Source organism: Chiloscyllium plagiosum, unplaced genomic scaffold, assembly GCF_037043375.1.
Source record: "Chiloscyllium plagiosum isolate Xiang-an unplaced genomic scaffold, Cpla_swu_hap1 HiC_scaffold_7, whole genome shotgun sequence".
Classification (NCBI taxonomy): Eukaryota; Metazoa; Chordata; class Chondrichthyes; order Orectolobiformes; family Hemiscylliidae; genus Chiloscyllium; species Chiloscyllium plagiosum.
Window position 1 is genome coordinate 33826540 of NW_028270145.1, and position 6000 is coordinate 33832539.

The 6000-nt window shown below is 43.2% G+C and overlaps 1 long non-coding RNA gene across 2 annotated transcripts in view; it reads left to right on the forward strand.

The window, feature by feature from the left end:
* Window positions 1–3239, forward strand: part of LOC148149587 (uncharacterized) — a 44118-nt gene extending 40879 nt beyond the window's left edge. For both annotated transcript variants that reach the window (XR_015757525.1, XR_015757526.1), the window contains exon 3: window positions 2756–3239. This is a non-coding gene — a long non-coding RNA (uncharacterized LOC148149587). The remainder of the gene's footprint in view (window positions 1–2755) is intronic.
* The last annotated feature ends 2761 nt before the right edge of the window (window positions 3240–6000 follow it).

The window sequence follows — 6000 nt, forward strand, 5'->3', positions numbered from 1 at the left end:
AAGTCTTCTTGATTTATTTTTGATTGATATACAATCAATTTGGTTGGGCTATTTAAGGGGATCTCATCTCAATTAATCGCCACCTTGCCTTCATAAGGAAGCCCCACTTGTGGAACAACTGCGTCAACAATCCAGTGCAACATAGTAGGAGTGTCAAAGATGTTCATCGTCAGATAAGATGTTAAAATCATGAGGGGCATAGATAACATGACTAGCCGAGGTCTTTTTCCAAGCATAGGGGAGTCCAAAACTAGAGATTTATAGTGGGATGTGGAAAGATTTAAAAAGGACCTGAGGGGCACCTTTCTCACACTGAGGATGGTGCATGTGTGGAATGAGCTGCCAGAGGAAGTGGTAGAGGCATAATTGGTAATGGTATAATTACAATATTTAAAAGACATTTGGCATAGGAAAAGATTAGAGGGATATGGGCCAAATGCTGGCAAATGTATTCAGTTTAGGATACCTGGTCAAGATGGACGAGTTGGACCGAAGAGTCTGTTTCCATGCGGTATGACTCCATGACTCTAAGTTCCCACTTAATACTTCTGGTTGGCTTGAAAGATCCTTGGCAGGGGTCTTCTGGCACCCAAGGTAGCATTTCCCCTTCAACCATAAATAGACTAACATGTCATTCATTACGGCTTGTAGGAATTGTCTGTGCACAAACAGACTGATTCTTGATTAGGGGAAAGGGCTCAGGAAATCAAGGTCAGCAGTCGACCATGCCTTCAATTTAAGCAAACAGTAGTCAATCTGGTGTTGGTCCACCATTCCTTATTTGTGCCTCTTTGCCTTCCCCTTCCCCCTGAAAGTGATGTCACCCTCCTGGGATACATGCATCATTAAAGTATGTCAATTGCTTTTTGTTAGCAGACAAAAGACACCATCCTTCCTATCTGTCCAAAGATTTGCAGTTTAAGTGGATTGGCCATGTTAGGGGTGTGCAGGCTGGGTAAGTTAGTCATGGGAAATGCAGGGTTATAGAGATAGTATTGGGGGAGGGGGTGGGTCTGGGTGGGACACTGTTCAGAGGGTCGGTGTGGACTTGAAGGGCCGAATGGCCTGTAATCATATTGTAAATATTCGATAAGCCTGCACAAGGGTGTGGGTGTTTGCTGCCTCGCTGGATGTACAGAGTTGGGATATGACCCTTATGCCTCAAGAGAAGTAGCTCTAACTGAGCCAATTTCCATTGCCAGGGGTTTGGGTATATGGACAGTGTAGAGCTGTGCTACGGTAGGGCCCACAAACCCTGGATAGAGTTAGAGCACATGAGCTGCCAAGAGTCAAGGTGTGCTCTTTACAAGTCCTGTTCTGATCCTTTGGAAATTTGTCCCAGTTATTATAAAAGCAGCCAGGACCTCATTAGCTCACTGAGCCTGATTGCCCCACTGACGCCAACTCCTACCACATTATGCATCCCTCATGCCTCTCTACTCACTCCCATGTCCTCTCATCACCATGCCAACCCCTCTCCGCTGCTCACCCTTGTCCATCCCAAGCCTCCCGAGTCCTGAAGAAGAGTTATACCAAAAACATCGACTCCCCTGCTCTTCCGATGCTGCCTGAACTGCTGTGCTTTTTCCAGCGCCACACTTTATCGATTCTGACTCTCCAGCATCTACAGTCCTTACTATCACCCTCTGCAGGGATGCTTATCATTTTTACACAGGAAATTTCCATGCATAAGTAGGGAGGTGATGCATCAGTTGCGAGCCCATCCAGGAGAAAGAGGATGGTAATCGGTGACAAGACAGCAGCAATGGAGGGGCAGGGATTGAGAGATCGATCCCAGCACCGAATAGAGATCGAGATCTCATGGGGAAAGAACCAAGGTGGAGTGACTACAGGCCGATAGCTAAAAGAGGACTGTAATTTGGAGTGTTTAACTTTATTTCTCATTCACTACTTTATGTTCTGAAGAACTGCAATGTTGAACCTTTGACTTATTTCTTTAATTTTCTATTCTTTACTGAAGATTTTGTACCTAGGAACCTTTGCACCTTAGATTGTGAATGGTGACATTGTAAACTTTTTACTGTACTCCTGTGTCCCTGTGTTTGAGTACACATGACAATAAAACTCAATTCTAATTCTAATTGGTGGAGGAATGGCAGAGTTTGGGTTTTTCAACCCGGGAGCTCATCAATCTGCTGTATTTGTTTCTCTCCTTTACTTCCTCTCTCCTTTTGATCTAAGATTTTAACTTGTATTTTTTTTCTCATAAGAAACTTCACCTTTGAGCAGCTGAGGGCTGGAGTGGAGCAGGCTGGAGCCGTGAAACAGTATGGATTGGCTGAGCGCTGGAGCAGAGCGGGTTGGAGGCGTGGAACAGTGTGGAACAGTTGAGAGCTGGAGGGGAATGGGCTGGAGGCTTGGAGTGGAGCAGGGATGGTTGTTAGACTGGGATCTGGCGCGGGTGGTGAGTGGTTTGCCAGGCTAGTCAGACCACATGTGGAAGCCCCTGTGCTGAGCTACTGCAAAGTAATGTTCATCTGTAAGATGTTGATCTGACTGTCATTTTTATCCTTTTAACTATGCCTTTTTTCTAACTTACACGATGAATCACTGTCAGGTAACGCAACTTATTTTTTCCTTTTACCCCTTTTCGTCTCTTAAGATTTGTACCCAGGTACTTTGCACCAAAGATGGCACCATGAGAGGCAAAATTGTAATGTAAACTTTTCACTGTACTGCTGTGTCACTTGATACATGTGACAATAAAGGATATTCTATTCCATTCTATCTAAAGGGCGTTGGTGAGGCCACAGTCGAGAGTGTGGTGCTGGAAAGCACAGCAAGCCAGGCAGCATCCGAGGAGTGGGAAAGATGACGTTTTGGGCATAAGCCCTTCATCAGGAAGACCATATCTGAAGTACTGTGCACAGTGTCATCACCTACTGGGGTAATACACTGTAAATCAAGATCCACTGTTCAAGGACTCATCAGAAATGTGAGGGTTTAATGAAATCGCCATAATCCCAGTTTACCTCAGACTGTCTGGATATAAGCAAACCACAAAAGGTTTCTTCAGGAACAACTAAAGTAACTCTATTTATTGAATGAAGAAAGACCAAGAAGAGTGAAAGAACTGGGTTTCTCATGTAACCCTTTTAAAAACCCTTGCTCCAAACACATACGCAGACAGGCAAAGAGAAACAAACACCAATATTCTGAGTGGAGAGAAAAAAGGTAGTGGGAGGAACACAGTTCTGTGCCACCAATCCTAAATCACAAATTAAAATGAGCTGGTTTCATAATTCTTTGGATGCTTCGATGATGTCTCAATGTTTGTCACACAGTCGTGACCAATCTTTAGTTTATCGGCTGTTTGATTGGACCCTTTCCTTTCCTTTTGGGTTTTAGATTAGTTCTTTCATCGACTCTCAATATAACTTTTCATGCTTTCTCTCCCAAGGGTGAGAAAGCCAATTTTGTTCAGAGAGAGAGAGAGAGAGAAGTGTTGATTCTGCAATCTGCTGGGCCTTCTGCTTTCTTCTTTTTTCATTCTCCCTCACAAGATCTGTGTTGAACTGCAACCTGACCAATCAAAGGCTGGTGCGATACTGAACTCTCCAGAACCCTCAATGACGCATACAACATGCCACGCCAAATAATGGACTATCTCTGGACAGGGTTTCCTGAACACATGCAGTTGGTGCCACTTCATCAGGGTGCAATGATCCCAAAAGTGACATTGCTTCTGAAATAACACTATGGAGACTGATATCCCATCACTTAGTCACCCTTTATTGACACATGAAAAGTCCTTGACTCTAGTACTGCCTCTTCAGAGTCAGCTCTCAGAGTGCCAGGATGTCTGACACTCTACTTTTTAGCTGTCAGCCAGGGCTCTTCATTTGGACCAGATTAACAACCCCAATCAGGGAACTCATATTTTATCATTTCCAACTGGCTGACCTTGTTGCAATCACTGTAGTTTCATTTGCATGATTTAGCTTCACTGGTTTCCCCAAAGCTACAAACAAATCCCTTTTTAAAGCAATGGGTGTTTTAAAATTTTCAGACGATAGTCCGGGAATTTCTTAGAAATGTGTACAACAGTATTGGTTTCATTAAGGAAGAATGTAAATGCATTGGAAACAGTATCGGAAAGGTTTTAGCGCACTCGTCACATTCTGAGGAAAGACTGACCAGGATCGTCGTTGGGCTGTACAAGAGTAAGAGTGGATTGGAGTGCAATCCTGAATGGTCTTGGCAGGGTGGATGTGGAAAGATGAGTCCTATTGTGGGAGAATCTAAAACCAGGGGTCAGTGTTTAAAAATAAATAATCACTCATTTCAGTCAGAGATAAGGAAAAGAGAAAGGTATCGACTCTCTGGAACTTTACTCCTGAAAAAGCAGTGGAAGCGGAGACCTTGAATATTTTTAAAGCAGAAGTAAATAAATTCTTGATATGCAAGAGGTGAAAGGTTATGAAGGATAGGCAGGAATGTGGAGTTATCAGAACGCCCATGAACTTATTGAATGTTGGAGCGGGTTAAAGGGGCTGAGCGGCCTTCTTCTGCTCTGAATTCACATGCTCAAACTGCACTTTCAGGGAAAACAAAATCACACAGTGCCAGTCAGGAACAAAAATCCTGAGTGGAATGTCCTTGAGCATAGGCAAAGGTGAGAAGTTTGGGAAAACATGGAAATAAATCAGATTCCCAATTGTAAGAAAAATGTCCAATTTTCCCCTTTGAGTTTAAGTGACAAATTCAGGATTTTTCTAATGAGTGGCGAGTGCCCTATTTCCATGGATTTGTATTTCCTATTGAATGAAATTCACCTCACTTCAATGCAATTCCTGACTCCCCCTAGATCCGTGCAGATTGGCGTTGCCAAAGCACCAGCCTCACCACAATATCATGCCTACCCTCGGACTAATGCACACATTGGGGCTGGAGATATTACCATGATGTACCATGCGATGTCAACAACACACCCAGAGTGTGTGCCAGCAACTTACATGGCAAACACACTGCATGTGGTCATGTGTAAAAGTCAAAGGGTGAGGGAGTACTGTCACACAGTTGAGGTGATTGTCTGATTCTAGTCTGGGAGGGGTGCTTGAACATCGTTAATCAGATAACTATGACAGCAACCAGATCACAACATGCAAACCACCTTGCTTCCTCTCTTCAGTGTTCTGGCAAAGCTGAAGATCTTTGCAACCACTCTAAACCCATTTTAAAAGAAAAAAAAGATGAGATTGCCTTAATAGTGCCATTGCTTGACATTTTGTTAGTAAAAGGCTAATGTAATCTAATCTAATCTAATCTAATCTAATCTAATCTAATCTTAATTGAGCAGCAGTCAACTCGAATAACCTGTCAACTGTATATCCTTATCCACTGTTGAGAATTTGTAACCTATATTATTTTAATTTTCTGTTTGAGGTATACAAGAATGGATAGTTGTTCCGAAGGTTTGATTTAAATTTTTCTTCATGTTGCGGCACATTGGCTCGGCAGTTAGCACTGTTGCCTCACAGTGCCAAGGACCTGGGTTCATATTCTAGCTTAGGGTCACTTTCTGTGTAGAGTTTGCATTTTCTCCTTGTGTCTGCGTAGGATTCCTGCAGGTGCACTGGTTTCGTCCCACAGTCCAAATATATCCAGGTTAGGTGGATTGGCCATGCTGAATTGTCTGTAGTGTCCCTGGATATGCAGGCTAGGTGAATTCGCCATGGGAAATGTGGGGTTGCAGGGATAGGGAGGAGGAAGTTGGGTCTGGGTGGGATGCACTTCATAGAGTTAGTGCAGACTTGATGGACTGAGTGGTCTCTTTCCACATTGTTGGTGTTCTATGATTCAATCATTTTATCATCAATCTCAAATCATTGTTTTGTTATTCTTGACGATACCAATAAACTGTTGGAACCACTACATTTTCCAGGCACAGTGAACATCAAACTGATTGTACAGATGTCATGTTGAACTCCCACCATGTAAAATCCTAAGAAAATTCCTCTCAGAATAAATGGATCAGCA